The sequence below is a fragment of the Zootermopsis nevadensis genome, unplaced genomic scaffold (genome assembly GCF_977971745.1).
Source record: "Zootermopsis nevadensis isolate Lab colony 2312 unplaced genomic scaffold, Znev_1.0 Znev_ptg000030l, whole genome shotgun sequence".
NCBI lineage: Eukaryota > Metazoa > Arthropoda > Insecta > Blattodea > Termopsidae > Zootermopsis > Zootermopsis nevadensis.
In genome coordinates this window covers 11,513,646-11,533,024 of record NW_028259162.1, presented here as the reverse complement: position 1 = coordinate 11,533,024, position 19,379 = coordinate 11,513,646, and the positions used below count along the sequence as shown (strand labels likewise).

The following is a 19,379-nucleotide window of genomic DNA, read 5'->3' as shown; positions in this document are numbered from 1 at the left end:
AATGATAATGTAGATTATCAAAAAAAACTTACAGAGAGGAAGACACAGAAGAGAAAATTAAAAATATTTGCTCTAAGACGCGACGATGTTATTCCTATTTCTTTTCGTCGTGGGCCGAATAACAGAAGAGCCAACTTATAACGAAACTACGTAAATACATTTCCATTTGATACAGGTTGGGTCATTAGACACTGAACTTAATTCTAGATAAAGAAAATGTTACAATACATTCACATTCGTCATATTCACAATGCTACGTAAGTATATCCGTTGTTACTAAATAGAACACATATTTTTCTTCCCTAATGTCGTTATTTCGTCCTCTCCTTCTGCAACAGCCCATTAAAGTTTCCTGGAAACTTTTCTTTCTAGCGTAATTTCCTTCTTTCATAGAAATGTTTCCTATCCGCTAAATTCCATGACGTACATTAAGGAACAGACTGATATTAACAGAAAACAATAAATATACGCACGTTATTTTCAGTTAAATTATTATAATTTTTCATTTTCGTGATACAAGAATTTCGTAATGTGTTACTACTTTCATCCAACATTGATTTTCACTCATCATTCTTGGAAAAATTTCGAAAATATGAGTTTTCATTTTAAGTAACTTCCATTTGATACAGCTTTTATTCACTGTATAGTAGAACCTCAATATCATCCAACTTCTCGCAGCCATGTCTATTTCTTTAACTATCTTCTGACGTTTTAAAATTATACACAAGAACTAAAAAGGGAAAAGCTGAGTCCACATCTAAAGATTCAACCAGCTCTGAGTGGATAAACAGGACGCATACAGCGTTGGAGGGAACAATAAATTACAACTTTTTTGCAGAAATCAGAATGTTTAGCAAAGAATATTATCGGAACAGACTCACTGGAGACTGAAAAAAAATGTCCAGAGCTTACATACTTATTTTTCGAATCCAATGCACATTCTCCGTCAAATGATTTACAATTTATATTTTCATGCTAGTACAGAGGAGGGTTCGATCATGATAAGAAATAAAGATGGCTGTCTTCTGGGTTATTGCGCAGTACAGCCGCGTAGAAGTATACCGACGTTTCAGAAGTCCTTGCTGCTTCCATCATCAGGGCGATGAGTAGTCATCGCCCTGATGATGGAGGTATTGTTGCAACAATTCAAACCGGAGCTACTGTTGGCTCACCTAATGTTATAATGACCACGGATGACATTATTGCAATAATGACCTTTGATACCATTGCTGCATTTTTTTATTACCGTGGCTGACGTGCCGACGTTAACGCCCTTGGTGAGTGTGAAGAACGCCTTTGGCATTTTGGTGTTCTCCAAATAGCACATCTTCCCAAACTTGACATGTCGTCTGCGATGGATGCTACACTGAAGTGGTCCTCACCCATGCACGACATAATATGGCACTTCTTATTTCAGCCAGAAGTATTCTGTACGCAGAGAGGCTAAGAACGCACGTGGAACCTGTGTAATCCCTACGGATTACACCTTCCTAGTCTTATCACCGCAAAGTAGTTGCTTCATACATTAAATCTTATGCTGTTGTGTGCCTGGCGACGAAAGATAGGACCTAGATGACACTATGAATCGCAACCACAAATGATCTCCAAGCAAAGAGGACAAAAACAGGAAGGATCTTGTAATTTACAACGCTACACTATATATAGGTCGTATCTTAAAGGAGACAGCGTCCTAAAATAGAGGAAATACGTCACACAATCGATGAAATTTTAAAATATAGCAAATACGCTATTTACTGTAGTTTTTACTCTAACACAGATCTTCTGAAGAGGACTTCATGGATTTAAACTTAGACGTCTAAAGTTAATGTCAGTTAAATGGAAGAGTAATAGAGAGAACTCATCATCAGAGGGTTGTCAGAATTCTGGATCAACAACTGAGAACAAAGCAGTTGATATTCTTAATAGATTAATTCTATAAACCTAATATATAACTTACGATGCATTAACAATAAGTTTAACGTGGTATTCGCAAAATTATCTACCGTAAAAACTATCCTCCATTTCACGTGATCGATTATATATTAAATGTACAATTTATAGGATTATTTAAGTTATGGCACGCTACGATTTTAAATTTATAAATAACCTGCACAGAAAACAAATTGTAATTCTTCTTTGACGATCAGTGGACTCTGTGCTACAAGCATTTTGTGCGCATTCCTTGCACTTTAAACTATTTGTTTCTAAGTTTAACAAAAATAAATTTAACAGACCTTGTCAATACGGCGACTTCAACATTTCCATGAAGCCTAACAGATCTCGTGGGCTTCTTCTATTCCGCACCTGAAAGAAATAAATCAGCGATATCAGATATCAAGAAGCGAGTTTCAGCTTGTTTTTACAGGACTACAACAATGGCAGAAAACGATACGCCAATAATCATGACGGAAGAAAAGAGTAACGGCAGTTCATACACAGCTGATATGACGCACAGCGAAACCATTTTCATCGTACTAATGAACCAGCTCGAGAACAGATACCGCGGTTTTAATTAAATTTAATAATGGGAAAGATTTTACAGAAAAAATGTCAAAACATTTCAATTTTCATTTAGATCTGACAATCTTAACCATCATTCTACACACGAGCACAAATACATTTTAAAGCTCGTCTTAAATACTTGTAAGAAAAATTACATAAATTGATGTAACTAACTTTTAATATGACGTAATTCACACTTGAGTTCATACTCCACTTCAAGACGTCTTAATTTTCCCGCAGTGAACAGAAATGTTGCATCCACATCGCTCTGAAATTGGAACAACTTCTGATTCATAAGAATACATGATAAACCAACTCGAATGAACTGATTAGACATACTTCCTAGGTTCATATATTTAGTGTTTTCCTGAGCTGTGTCCATACTCCATAATACGAAGTGTTTAATTTAAAATGCAACCCTTCCTACCATACACGAACCCTTTCACGCACAAAAACGACTAAACTAGTGCAAAAATTGCAATGTACCGCTGTTTCAGCTGATGCACTAATTAAAATCGGTACAGCTGTAAATCAGTTATTTTGTTTGTTGTTTTGAAATTGAAATGGTACTATGGTATAGAGACAATGTTACCAAGATGATTCAAAAACTATCTGGTACACATAAGACATCAGCATAAGGTAGCAGCAAATTTTAAAAGTATTAACAAATAAATGCAAATATTCTGAGAAAAGTTGCCATAAACTCATTGCTTTCAAAGTCTAAAGTTTAATGCTTTCATTTATTAGGTCTTACATGTACTGACTTTTGAGAACTTCGTTATGAATTCATATGATGTGGGAGTGTAGCTTGTTACTTCATTCAGAACAACTTCTAGACTTCTCTGCCTATTTCCTGTCAAGTAGCTATCCTTGGCGCAAAGTGGCACTTTGCACATGGACCTTGGTTACACGCGGTGTTGATATGGATTGTTATAACGAAGCCGACAGCGTTGTAACGCCATCTATTGCCGGTGAGATAAACTTCACCGACATGGGATCTCGCGTTACTGGCCCCGTGAACTAACAAATTAGCAAAGAAAGTCCAATCAGAATGATTATAATTCAAACTCTGTACATTATTTTAAATATAAATTATACTATCCGTCATTAGCCGCTTCTGTTAGAAAAATGAATTTTTCGGGAAAGACAAAACACAAAAATTTCAGTCAAGGTAACTGGTATTGTAACTCGATTCAACTATGTAGCTTTCATTTGCAGTAATCGATGTTGATGACTACCTAAGATGCAGACACCGAAGACGGGCGGTATGCAAAGAGAAAGACAAATATACACACTGCGATTATAGAATTGCCAGTTATTATTAATTAATAATTTCCAATTATTCATTATTACCATAACACATATTCCATGTCGTAGATTTCGGCATGTAAAAGAACCTTACGGGAATGAACGAGATGTTTCGTAAGCAAAATTTAGCTGCCATTTCTCACCCATGTCTTTAGCAGACGCCTTGCGATGGGCTGACCACTCGTCCAAGATGTCCCTACCAAATGTCTGAAAACAGATCAGAAACCTCCGAAATGAGGCCTACGTAGGACATAAAAGGGTATAAGAAGACCATAACATATAACAATATATAAGTGTAATAGAGAATTTAATAGCAGTTCTCGGAAACTACATCAGAAAAAAATTCACGTAATAAAGAATAAATAGGTTATGAATCTTCCGGACGCACTTGGTAATTCGAAAAAGCGTGAGTTTCGCCTCCTGTCACGATTTCAATCTCTGCTACTCCTTTGTGGCTGGCAGCCCCATACACTTGTAATTGTAATCTTAGTCCTTATTATAAACAAACACTACAGACATTCAAAAAGAAGAATGTGGTCTGAAGTTCTTTGCCAGTTCACTATATCCACGGCTGATATTTTTAATTGTTACACATTCAAAAACGTGGGGAAGGCTTGGACGAAAATTGTGGAAACAGATATAGGTACGGAAAGGATAAAGGAATTTCAGAAAGGGAGCGAGAGCTAAAAATACAAAATAAAATATTCCCCGCTAAATTCTGAATTGGGGGTTTAACTATTGATTTTATATGCTCGATCTCCTAGAAAGAATTATCTGTTGGTAACAGATTTCGTTGTACCTCCTATGATGATGATGATGATGATGATGATGATGATAACAGAGAGACGAATCGCGATTAAAACTTTTGCCCGTCTACATTCCCTAGCCGATGTTGGACATATGTACGTATGTTATTAGATATTCAACTTCTGACGAAACCACGGACCGTGATGAGGTAATCGCAGCACAGTGCCTACATGATCCGCTTTGGGGAGAATGCTTTTATCTACTTAGACTCACGAATTCCGTGTGAAATTAAAACCGCACGGTCACTTAATCTCAATTACTTTTTATATTTTAATTCACAAAGAACTCTTCTTGCATACGGCTACTTACGTCAGTGGCTACAATCCTGACTCCAAGCCTGCTATTATTTATAAACTTTGCTGCTTCATATAGACTCATAGGACGTCATCATTTCCCTTCAAAACCTGAAATAACGTTGGTCTGTGATTCAATGAAGCTGTATCAATTTCAGAAGTTATTTCCCGCAGAATGACACGAGAAAATAATACAAGTAGTGGCTTGTGAACAGTCATGGCTCATTTGTCTCTACATACGAGGCTCGTCCACAAAGTAAGTTTCCCTGGGGCCGTTTACAGAAACAAAACACAATTTCATGGAAATATTTATTGCAACAGATACAGCAAGTGTCCAGCTATTTTTCAACATATTCGCCACCGGAATTTAGACATTTGTCATACCGTGGGACCAACTTTTGAATACCTGTGCCGTAGAAGTCTGCCGCCTGGGATTGGAACCACTGTGTGACAACCATCTCCGCCTCTCTGTCATTCTCAAAACGCTGACGCTGACCGGACAGGAATTTCTTGAGGTGTAGGAAAAGATGGAAATCACTGGGAGCGAGGTCCGGGCTGTAGGGTGAATGATTAAACACCTCCCAGCTGAACTCCTGCAGGAGACTTGCTGTCCGTCGAGCCGTGTGCGGCCTAGCGTTATCACTGACCGCACTTCACAGTCGGCGGGAGCTGGAATAAGAACCTCCATCTTCAACAGCTGCAACGATGCTACTGTGAGAACGCGGGAAGTACCGTTAGTGCATGCGCCATGCTACGTCATTGCTCTATCACGTACGCACAGTCGCTTCGCGCCATATAAGGTTTGCTAGCTGTGGGACGAGTGGGAAACTTACTTTGTGGACGCGCCTCGTATCTTCCGATTCGGGGCCATCTTCGATGACTTCAAAGTCTTAAGCTGATTAACTAATATTCTGTTGCTAAGGACTCTGTAGCCTGATCATTAAATGTCGCCATTTTGTGCTGTCCTTAATCAGCATAATCCAGTACACGTTGCACCTTTATAACCTGAATTTCTAACACATCTAGACTGACCCGCAATGTTTTTATTCGTCTATTAAAATCACTTCGTCTGTCCATCTGTCTGTAAGAATGAAATGTGTACGTGTAAATTTAATATTAGCGAGTTTCATTAACATTTATCGACATAGTTCAATCCAGGTTAAATATCACAATTTCGCGATCTTTATATGAAGAACTAAATGAGTTTCTGTGTGCCGAAGGGTGTGGATGACGAACCTTCAGGGTACCTTGGCTGCAATGGTTACATTGGGTAAAAGTCAAAGATAAAATTCTGGTGAACACGCCAGGATCATTACGCTACACGTACATTTCCTAACTTGTTTAATATAACCACCCCATTAGCGTGTACAAATCTTCCCATGTGGTATTACAACTAAAACTTTACCTTCTTATTTCCAGTAAAGTGTCTTTATCATAAATTTATAAGATATTATTACTGACTTCCTGAGGCCACATTTAATGAACCACACCAGGCAGCAGGGTCAAAGATAAAATGTTAATTAACATGAAAATGGAGCCTTTCTCTCGTACACGTGGTATAATTCATTCTTGCACTGATATTGGTCGCTGGAATGGGCAGGCAAATACAGCTGGACGCTTAGCAAGTGAAGAGCGCTATCTGATGTGATGGACGTTCTGACGTGAACTCAGCAGCGTGTGTTACCCCGAACAAGTTTCAGATTGATGTTACATTCCAAACTCGCTTCAGCTGTAATGTATATATAGAATTTCTATTATATCGACAGAAGCAGCAGAGTAAAGTACAGATTGATTTCTAAGGCCATGGGTTTCTGAATAAAGGATTCTTCATGAGCACCACACAATAAACGATTTCAACGTCCAAAATTGATCCGTTTCAGACACTAGCTTAATCGTACAGCAAAAACGGCTACATTCACACAAGCTTCAAGCACAATTTTCGAAGATACTATTCAAAACATAGGAAGACGATATTTCTTTATCGGTTTTTTCCACACCCACGCTACTCCGTCCTCGTGTATGCCCCGAAGCATTCAAATGTTAATCAAACAATCAAATGTTATTCGCAGATTTATTTGCATTATTGAAACTGCGAAAGGGACGTCAATACTGTGACGACAAGGCAAGAAACTGAGGTCGTTTAAAAAATGGAACAATTTTGTGTGCAGCATCCCACATAGCCAATGTATGAACGAATATTCCCGCAAGGGACAAACTTTAACCCTCTTAAAGTCTGCAGCCTGAGATAACAACCCTGGTAGAAAATAATGATACGTCTGTCACCATTACAAAAGTTCACCATTATTTAAACTGCTTTTAAACTGTTTCTCACAACTTCTATGCCGCGTGAAACAAATCACGTGCATTTTTAGACCGTCGCGACGGTCCATGATGACATGTCGTAATAACAATGAGCCGGAATGATTTAATTATGAATTGTTACAATTAGTGCATAAAATTTGGTAACTTGTCACAACAGATTTTTCTTCTTCTTCAGAACCAAATAATAAAATTGATCATAATTTGACAGAGCAGGTCTACATTAAAAGTTGTTGCATTAATTCTGCTTTAGATTTCATCGGTCCACGTGAAGATCGACTTGAATTGTTACCAAATTTGTCAAAGATGGCTCATTGCACAAAAAACTGCGTATGACATAAAATGGGTCTAGCTATGTTCTATAACTTTATTTCTAAAAATATGGTTATGTAACAAAATGCCTGAAATTCTTTTTATTGTTATACCTAGGTTAATTAGTTTGTTGTAAATTAATTTCGTCAACAGTAAATTTATAACCGACTGGAAAGTAGTATTTTTCTTTTCATAAATATGAATATTATTTTGACATTGTACATCGTTTTAGGTTTTTTAAACATGTCGTTTCGGAAACTAAATTAGATATCGTCATCAGATAACAGAAAACGAAAGAGGAGGTTAGTCTCGAACTCTGAATAACGATAAGCAACTTTTCGGCTTATACACAGCTACAGTCAGATCTCATCTCAGAGATAACAATAAAAAAGAACAAAAATTAAAAAAAGTTCCAAGTAAAAGGGACATTTATGATAACACACTATCGTGGCAAATATTCAGACTTTGTACACTTACTGTTAATAACTGTCAATAGTAGATGATTATCTATGGGCAATAAAATGAAGGCCCAATAATGTAAAATCCCGAAGAATTAATACGGAAATGTTGCGTGCTCCAAACGTCTGTCGTCATTATGTTTCTATTACGGTCCTGCGTCTGTATTTTCGTGGGATAGACGTCAGATGCAAACTGGCTCCCGCATCATGTGCAGTGAACTACGATACGTTTGCTTTTCATGGAGCATGGATGTACCGAAACAGCGAAAATATAACTATTGTAGGCAGCTGAGATGGTACATGCATCTACGTAGTAGAGGTAACATAATACAACATACAAGACGCCAAGGTATTGGGTACATATTAAAGGAACCATAACCAAAATCCACAACAACGTTACACTGTGTACGTCTCCATATTTATATGACAGCAAATGGCACCGACTGTGAGACGGCTATGTAAAATATACCTTAGCCAAAGAGTGGGAAACGTCGAAAGAAAGAACAATTCTTAATTCACAATTATAATATTTGTAAATTTTTATAAAAATTTAAATGGAACTGTAAGTACTTTCGCGACATTACTTACTTTTAAACATGTAATAAAAACAATTTATAGCCCCATATTCATATAACTTAATTTTCAAAACTTTGTGATTTTCAGTCACAAACTAACAACTGAATCCTCTCTTCGGAATTAAAATAACAAAAATGTTTGTGCTCGCCGTCTCTTTCCTGATTTTATTACGGACGAAATCTTAGACACCAGTTGCTTGCTTGCTTTTCGTGCTCTCGGCACTTTCATGTGTGATATAATAGGAACACGTTAATCACAACGTTAAAAAATGCGTCTGCACGCTCTGATACAAGCTTAAATAGGAATCGTTATTCTGAGAACAACTCAGATGGTTTCTAAGAACATGCTGAAGTTTCGCAGAACAGTTATTTACCCAGACCACTGCATTTATGTTCAATTTTAACGAACTCCATCCTACAAACACATTCGTTCTCTATGTACTTCTCGGAAAGTGGAAAGGTTGCAGTAACACAAACACAGAGGACGACAATTTTTTTCAAGAAATAAAACGAACAGTACAGTAACCACTGGTATCATTTTTTACGTTTTCAAACGTTCTACTATACAAGACGGCTGTCTTCTGGGTTGCAGTGACGTGTAGTTTGGCAAAACTCCTGATGATGAAAGCAGCAAGGACCTCTAAAACGTCAGCAAACTTCTACCAGACTACACGAAGCTACAACCCAGAAGACAGCCATCCTCGGACTCACAGCCGTGAAAACCTCAAATCTTACATTCTACCACACAGGTTGGCAAAATGGTAACGGACCTTCTAGTAGGAATGTATCGTGTACGAATCTCGATAGCATAATCGATTATCGTGAATCAGGACTTCAGTAATTAATTTTTTTGTGCAGGTGCTAATCGATTCATTCAATCCACAGCTTATTAACCGTTTCATATGCGACCCATCCAGTATCTGTAGCTCATTCATCATCGCTAAATGACATAAACCACATTACAACACAGAACTGAAAATATTTGTGCTTAAACGAGTCAATGTGTTTGACACTGTTTTAAGTGAGGAGCCATCAGTCCACCAAGAAAACTTTATTGTCTCTGAAGTACAGTTCAACTAAGATGACAAAGGGCTACTGTTTTGCAGAGTTAGTGTTTCGGATGGTTCCACCCAATTTATGGCGCGTTTAAGCAATACTAACAACGTAAATCTTCTTCGTCTTCTCGAGCAATACAATCCGTTGTGGACCTCGGCTTCCAGTACAATTTTCCACCATTCTTGACGGTCCTTATCTACTGCACGCCAGTTTCTTATTCCCATAATCTTCAAATCCTCTTCAACATCATCTATCCATCCTTTTGGTGGTCAACATCTTTTCCTTGTTCTTTCCATGTTAGTTGTCATGTTTTAGGAATTCTTTCTTTATTCTTATCTTTTTTTCTGTTGCTGTTAAAAACTGCACCGTTTGACATAAAATACCTGCAAAACCGACAGAATTTACATAGCTATTTTGCAGACAATTTGAAATTCGTCAGAGAAAGCAACACACACACACACACACACACACACACACACACACACACACACACACACACACACATATATATAACGAATGAATTAGTACTACTGATATTAGCTTTATGTAATAAAAAATGGTATAGCCAACTACTTACAGGTTGCGGGTGTAGTTATCTTTTTTTTAATCGGCACTCTCTTTTATTCTCGTTCAGAGCACGAAACTTAAGTCACAGCGTAATTTTAAATTTTACAACGATACTTTATAAACACTTAAGTATTCCTTCAGTGTATTGTGTTTGAAGTGTGATACTATCAGCAGTGCTTGTGTAATTTGAATGATGATGCATGAAAGTTTTTAAAGTATGTTTATATTGTAAAACTTTCAATGTTCCTGTAATATATACTCACACTGAGTGCTTCCATAAGACGATTCTTTTATAAGCCCATATTATACGACGTCTTAGTGTCGCTCCATTTCAACCAAGGCTTATGACCTGCAACATAACTTACGCATGTAACATACGTGTCACGGAATATAAACACTGTTGACAACATCTATGTGGATTATATGCAGTTTAATACCGCCCGTAGATGAAACAGTAGCTTTGAAAAATACATAGGTATCTGCTCGTAAATACGTGGATGCTGGCCATTATGTGTGGCAGTATACTGTTAACAAATACCACGTGCTGATGCCAACGAGAATAACGTACGCTGTGTACTCCACATACTCTAGCGATTTTATACTACGCTGCAATTTTACGGCGAGGAGTTGTTAGCTCCTCTCCGAGCCAAAATTTAGAAGACCACCCCTTGCCGGACGATCGAGACAGTTTATTCAATACATTTGCAGGTACCCTCCACATCTGGAGGCCACCACCTCCATATTTACCCAAGGACGCGTCAAACCATGTTGACTACATTAATCTGGCTCAGGATAGGAACGGATGACAGGCTCTTGTAAACACGGAAATGAACATTCGAGTCTCATAATAGATGAGAAATTTCTTGGTTAGCTTATCGTACTATTAGCTTGTCAACAATGATTTTTCTCCTCTAAGTTAGTTAAGGTATCTTGTCTGACCGGAGAATTGAATCGACCCTCAAACAAAAGTACCCATCTGCGCAGGCGCACATCTATTCCGATACGGGATATAGAAATATCGCATGACTCAGTTTTCCACTAGTGTTTTTAGCTTTTTAGTGTTTCGCCTTTTTCTTGTATTTTTAGTATTTCTTATTTCAGTTATTAGTCGGGTCACTGGTGACAAATGATGGAGGCAGCAAGCACCTCTGAAACGCCGGTAAACTTCTACCCGACTACACAGCGCAACAACTCAAAAGACAACTACATTCATACTCGCATCCGCGAGAACCTAAAATCACACAGGTGTAATTAAATTTGTACAATATCGGGTTTTAAACAATATATTAATTTACGTAAAAGATATTTAAAAATATAAAATTAGCTGAGTACTGATTATTTAATCATTCTTGTCTCTGTTATTTAACTGAAAATTGACTTATCGCTACATTATTTATGTCATGCAAATATTTCATGGTCTTTGAGCTTAAGATCTAGGTTCGGTGGGGGATACTTCAACACGCAAAACCCGAAAAAATATTCGAAAAATAAATTACTACACAGTGGCTAACGGAGACAGAACTGGGTGAATCCCAAATGATTTATCACCCTTCAGAGCAATACATGCAGACTGGGATGACAAATCCGTTTCCGTTACATCCTTCATCCTGCCGAGCATACAAGCATCTGTTTCCTGAGGAACCACTAACATGATTCGAGTTACTTCCACTAACAGCACAAAATCTCGTTTCATGTTTCGTGTGGCTTATTAACAGAGAGAGGCCTGCATGTCGTTGAAATTGCATTATTTCGAAATTGTCATCACGGATTATGTGACAGATGACATGCATTTTTTATTATTGTAATCCAAAGCAACTGCTATACAGTGGAAGCAAAATAACCCCGAGCTTGAGCTACGTCACAGTAAAAGAAGAAAGGAAGATGTAAAGGGAACGCGAGTCAGACGCAAACAGTCTGCCTGAGAATGTACCGGCATACCTCGGAGATATTGCGGGTTCAGTTTTAGACCACATCAATAAAGTGAATATCGCAATAAAGCGAGTCACACAAATTTTTTGGTTTCCCAGTGCATATAATAGTTGTTTACACTATACTGTAGTCTATTAAGTGTGCAGTAGCATTATGTCTAAAAAACATTGCGAGAATTACCAAAATGTGACACAGAGACACGAAGTGAGCACATGCTGTTGGAGAAATGGCGCCGATAGACTTGCTCGACCCAGGGTTGCCACAAACCTTCAATTTGTAAAAAGCGCAATATATACGAAGCGCAATAAAACGAGGTATTCCTGTATAGTGTAACTGAATACATTCTCTCTCTTTTTATTTCGACACAATCGGTGGTATCTTGATACACTAGATTTTACACTAAACTAAATTCTGTGAACCAAAGAAACTAACAATAAAACTTTTAAATGCAGGCACACCTTAACCCGCACGCGTTACTTTTACAGCGAAAACGCAATAATTTCACATCCGATAGTATACAGTGAAGGATTGGGTTGTGTCGCAAATGTGCTATCGATTCGCCTCCCTACCACGTGTACATTTGCATCGGCCAACGTAGCTCGGCGTTGTCTTGCGTCTACTAGTTATCAAATACTCAGATAACATTCTTATCTGTTCTCTACATTCGGCTTCCGTTACATGTTGCAATAAGTCTCAAAAAATATAATAAATTTTAAAAAACAGGTGTGTTGTGGTTTCCTAAACACCTGTAATTCATCGTTCATTACATAAAACGAGAAAAAGAACATTCAGTTTTCAGTAATAGCATTTCAAGCTATCCATCCTTTCATGAGAAAATCTTTGATGTTATGGTATATGTTTCAGAGGTATTTGCTGCCTCCATTACTAAGATGATGGAGGCAGAAAGCACCTCTGAAACGTTGGTAAACTTCTACCAGACTACACGGCGCTACAACCCGGACGGGTGACCATCGTCTCATCCAGAGTTTAAAATAAGTGATCAGTGAATTCAGTTGATAAAGAAATGCCGTTGTCCCAGATTAAAATAGGCCAACTTGTTCAATACAAGGGAACAGAACACGACTTACAAATAAAAGTGAGAATATTTCATTTTACGTGTAATTTAATATTTTGACTCAAATTCTGTTCACAGCTGGACATACGCCATATTCTTCTACAAGGCATGACCGTGTCGATGAAAGAAAAGCTGTTAATTTTATTTTTATTGCTTTTATATGAATGCTAAACATTGGATCTCGTAATGTGAGGGAAACGCAGTGTTCAAAGACATTAATTAACAAGAATTATTAATAAAGGTATTCTAATATATGTGCAAATTGTAATGCCATACGCAGAGCTTGTGGAAAGCCTGTTATGGGGGGGGGGGGATATGCAATTTTTTCTGTACCATGACAACAGGTACTATCCTCCAAAAAACATACTGTGAGTGACTACGGCGCATTCAGGCTCACAGTTGTAGATAAAGCAAGAAAGTGATCACTTCAACAAGAAACAAACATAAAAGAAAGTGAGAGAAATAAAACAGGGCATGCGTATTAATAGTACGTTTACGTGTGTTCACAGCGTAGCACAATACAACTTTCACTTGTCGTGTTACGAGGAGCTGAATTTAGATTTCGTGCGCCGAAATATTCAGCTCTCAATTGCCATGCTCTTATTTCCATTGCTTTTAAAAAACTATGACTAGAATATTTTGCAAATCCCTACACGTATAAAGACCATAAATGGAATGTAGTTACTCAACACATTTTAAAGTCACCATATCGATATTGATAACGACGATTTAAAAACATTACAAAAATGATGCGACAACTAATAGCATGTTCACACCGAATATCACGTAAACTGATCTAAAATTACCATCCCTAACAGAATTAAACGTCGGACGGACAAGCATGCAGTTGATTAATGGGATTTTCAAGAAAGAACAGTGTTAATTTGGAAACATAGAAAGACTTTTAAATAACTACTAAATTAATTTCGTTCGTGACATCGGTTAAATGTTTTGTCTGTGTGTGTTTCTGTGTGTAGGTGAATGCATATATTATAGAAAATGTACAGTTGCCTTTTTTGGTGTATCGGAATGTTTATATATATAAACATTCCGATACACCAAATAGACCGCGTAACTCGCTCTAATTCAGCGGATATGGGTTTTGTTTGATCTGCGGAATAAAAGCTGAACACGTTATTCTATTTAACCTAAGCGTTGCCTTTCATTAGTAGACTCAATTACGTTGTTATTTCTTGTATCATTTTATATTTATTTACATTATACATCTTCAAAAGATTCCTGTCTTCTGGGTTGTTGCGCAGTTAGTTTCAGAAATCCTTGCTGCCTTCATCATCAGGGTAGCAAGAACCTCTGAAACGTCGATATACTTCTACCAGACTACGGAGCAACAACCCAGAAGACAGAAATCTTCAGACTCACCGCCGTGAAAACCTCAAATCCATATATCTTTAATTTAATCCCTCAGTGTAATTATGTAGTCGTAACAATTTTAGTTTGGGAGTAGAGTAGAATGTGAGGTTACGTACTTTCGATTATGTCAAGCTATTATATTGGTTTTGAGATGCACCGAAAGGAGTGACAGGTGACAGGAGCCTGCCTACATGCGGATTTTGAATTAAATATTTAATTATGACAAAACACTTATTGAGTGTCAGGATGAAGCAGTTAGCACTTTCACGTTGCATTCGAGACTTGGCGTCTAAATCTCAACTCAGATGTTTTGACTTACACGATTTTCCACAATCCTCTGATAAATAACTAAAATGTTATCAGGTATAGACAGTTCCTTACAATGACGATGTTCTTCTGGATTTGACGACGCGTAGATATCAACGTTGCGGAGGAACCTTCTAACTCAATCTTCAGATCGGACGACCTTAGAACATTGTCACACTGGCACAGTTTCTTACAAATCCATCCAAATTCATTATCCATAAAATCCGTAAACATTCGCACTGAAACGGATGCAGCTGATACACGTCAATAAACAAAATTAATTAATTGAGTTCAGAAATGCACACATATTTAGCAATGGTTCATTAACAATTTGGTTATTAACAAGCGAGTTCATTCAGAATGTACTGTACGAATTCCGATATCCAAATCCTTTAACCAACGTTTTGATAGGTTTCGTCTACACCAGAATACAGATGATAACGACATACTACGCTAGTCAAAAGGAAAACTGGAAGTATTTAAAAATAAAATGGTATGCAATTACGAAATGTCTTGTCTGAAGTGTAAACCGAAACCTCAGAAAAAATATTTCACAAATTGCTCTCTGAAATCAAACTTTATAACAAAGACATTTTAAGTCACTAAGCGATAACACTGCACGCGGATAGATTTTTTAGATGCATGCTATAATCACAATATTTATTTTCATCTGTTTTTGCTTAATTTAATGACGCTCAATAAATCATACTTTTACCAGAATCAACTGATTAACAAATAAAACATCAGACATAAAGAATTCTGAAGGAAACGGTCGTTAAATATGAAGAGTGCTAACACCTCTGCCACGATAAGATAACCGCACTTCAAATTCGAACAATCAGTAAGGGGGTAACAATAAACGCATTTCGAAAATTCCTGTACTCGTACACTGAAAAGGAATAGGCTAAACATTTTCCGTGTTGATACGCTATTTGTCTCGTACTCGTGGAACCTACTTGGTATCCTTGTAGCCAGACCTCTGAAATGTTCCAAGATATACAGCAGTAAATAAGAGAGCAGCTTTAAATTCTGCTTCGGTAATATGAATTCAGTTGCTAGGGCCTGTGGTGTATGAATATAAGAAATAAAGTCTGGCGGGGGAAAAGTTAAGTACGATAAATGGAAATATCTGTCCGCCATTACCTAAGACAGATTCACCATCTAGGTTAAATATGTCCACAGCTAAAAGCAGGCGTCTGACCGCCTGGATTATGGCGCAGTCTTGAACTGCAGACCAAATACGAATCACTTTATAGTGGAGTTATACAGTTAAGCAAGGTTGCTCCATGCAGACGCGTTGCGGATTCAGCAGACTCTGAAACGAGTTCCAGCTGTACCCCTTAAGCGTCATGTAATTATGTGAATGCACAAAGTGACGAAGCTAACTGAGAGAACAGCTGCTTTCTTATAAACGTCAATAGTTCACACTTCGAATCAATAGCCATAATTTACAGTTTTATTCCGTCTCAAACTCCTCATATTAATACAAAAACTCCAACGCTATTCAGCGGTTTGGAGAAATCTACCTACTGGCGCTGCAGTGATCGTAACAGAATTATTCAAAATAGAAATATCAAGAAACTTCAGTGAAGGCTACAGTGTATTCAGATGCGTTTGCATCGTAAAAAGTAAATATAAAACAAATATACATCTACTGAAATGTAGAGAAGCAAATTTTTTCAGGTTATACAATCGTGTCTTATGTACCGTATTTTTCTAATGTTGCAGTTTAATCAACGCTATTTTTCAGATATTTTTAACTATTTACTGACTGATTAAAGAACTGAATGTCCTGAGAAGTTAAAGTGTTCAAAATTTGCCGATCTCTGAAGTTGTTTTAAAGAACGCGTGTGGGGCTTCATCTGATTTAAACAGAAGCGAGAGAATGTATTTGTGTAAGTGACGGGCCGATAAGAGAAACCGCTATCAACTACACAGAAGTGTCTGCCAGGTTTTATGCTGATTCACGGACCAAAAAGACAATGGATTTTAGAGGCACTGGAACCCTTCAGGGCTCACACTTTATAGCACAAATAACAATGTAAAAATTTAAATTTAAAATTTAATTTATAAAAGGCTTTATGTCGCATTAGTATTGAAACAACATCATGATCAGTCACTATAGATTTCCGAAATTAACATATAAATCAAGTAATATTGAATAATTCTGGTTGTCGAAAATCTCCTGTATTGTCTGGCCGATACAAAATGGAAGAAAAACGCAAAAGTAAATGATTTATTCGGTAAGTCTTCTGGGAAAAAATAGAGTTCTTTTCAGCACATAACAATAAATTATCTGCTAAAAGAAACCGAAAATGAGCACTGGTTACAAAATATTAATTATTACAGATCTAATACTTTCAAATATGGAAGAAATTAATTTCTACCATATAAAAAAATCAAAATTTTCGACATCGGTAAGCTTTATGTCTGCCAAAACATGCGTGTAATTACAAACAGAAAAACAAAAACATACAATGGAATACAAATATGGTACCTCTCTGGAGGGTTTATGAAAATACAGTTTACTCCATTTCAATAAAGTTCTATATAGTGATATGGCCACTAGTTTCACCAACTTCTCTGCATTAGCCTACACGACCACAGATCTGCGTGTGAAATTAGACTGAGTCAGGGTCTTAACACTGCACAGTTCTGTATAATGTAACCCGATATACAAAGCTGTCTACAGAGGGCCGCCTTATTATGTCAGTATGCAATGTTTACTCTGTAAAGTGATATTTACAGGACTTAACTGAAGTTGCGAGACGTCACGTTAAAAGCGCAGTCAAGGTGCTGATACAGGTTATGAAATTTCCTTCAAATGGGAAGATGTTCTTAGAAGCCTCCACAATAAACTTGTATTGTGCAAAGGGCAGAATTTGGTTCCTCTGGAGGTAAAATGCCTTAAGAAATTCTACTGCAACGTATTGATTTGAGTTTTTTCACCGATAACCCAAAGATGGTAATGCAGTCATGAACACTATAACCCTGCGACAAACAGAACATCCATTAAGAGAACAAACTATTCCTATGTTCGTTGCATCATTCCGTGGCGTATTTAGTTTTATCACTTTATTTATTTTAGATCCAAATTTGGTAAAAAATTCTAAAATATACTATAATCGTGGCGCAGTTGGGCATAAAAACTTTCGTTAAAACAAAAAGAAATGTGCTTGTATGTGTGTGTGTGTGTGTGTGTGTGTGTGTATATATATACACACACAGTGTGTCCGTAAAATAATGGTGGGGTAACAAACAGTCATAGTTTTGGAACAACGCATGATAGACATAAAATAAACGTCAAAATAAAGACAAACTCTCCAAGAATCTTACCTGTTCAGTAGATTTTGATATGCGCTCCTTTAGTTGCCCTGCAGACATCAAGACGATATTCATATATGCATACAGCCCATCGAGATTAAAATATTGCTTTATATTAAATATCCTGCTTTGTGCGTGCAAGTACAATTACACAGTTACATGAAAAATGAGTTAAGTCATAATCACAGTTTGGATACATCAATATAATTTAAACAAATTGATTAAAACTTTCCATCCAATTTGAATGGTTTATTTATATTGAGGGCTCTTATTATAATACATGATTATTAACATAAACTGTTAGATGTTCATACGTTGTAAACCTACTGAAATTTGTAACATTTCAGGTTCTCAAGGGGACGAGTATTATGACGATGGTTGTCTTCTGGGTTGAAACGCCGTGCAGTCGAGCAGAAATTTAGCGACGTTTCAGAGGTATATGCGTCCATCATCAGGGCAGACTCCACGACGTAAACAACGTTTATGAAAAAAGTAATGATTATTCACAAAGCTGTTTACAGTTATATATTCCAAAGTCATTGTTCACATTTTACGCTTTAAAAATTAATTCTAGTCATTATTAGAATCCCGAAGACAAACAACTATAGTGGAGCGAAAAAGACGAAAATAAGAAATAAAACATGACGCAACAAGTTATTAAATGAGAGTAAAAGATTATCTTGCTCGTCTCCATATGGCAAAATTTAGTCGTAAATCCATACACTTATTTCATGTCACACTGTTGGAAGACATGTTTCCAGCATATTTAATTTTATTAAAACCACGACATGACGCAAGTATAACATGAACTTGTTAAGTTACAAGAGATTCGACCCGGAACTTAAAAATACAATTAAAGGAGACCCGATCTCGTCAGGCTTCTGGGGACGACTGACATATTTCTGACTGTAACTCAAGAAACGGATAGCATATTTTCAGATAATGTTTATCACATACTTATCTAGGCAAAGTCAATCTACAAAATACGTAGTAAAATATTTCAGCTCCACGTTTTCTGACGAAACAGTCGCCGACTGTTAATCCAGAAGACAAGACGACACCACGAGAGACGAAGTACTGAAGAAACACAGTTCAAATCACAGCTGGGACGCATGCTAGCTCGAGTTCTGCGATCTCTTCAATGATCCCAGACGAAGTTATGACAGAATCTTCAAAC

At 37.1% G+C, this 19,379-nt stretch overlaps 1 protein-coding gene across 3 annotated transcripts in view; it reads right to left on the bottom strand.

Moving 5' to 3' along the window:
• The window catches only part of RhoGEF3 (Rho guanine nucleotide exchange factor 3), a 417,890-nt gene that overhangs the window by 264,390 nt on the left and 134,121 nt on the right, over positions 1–19,379 (bottom strand). For all 3 annotated transcript variants that reach the window (XM_087358941.1, XM_087358938.1, XM_087358939.1), the window contains exon 3: positions 2,235–2,304. The gene's annotated coding sequence lies outside the window, so the exon portion shown is untranslated. The remainder of the gene's footprint in view (positions 1–2,234; positions 2,305–19,379) is intronic.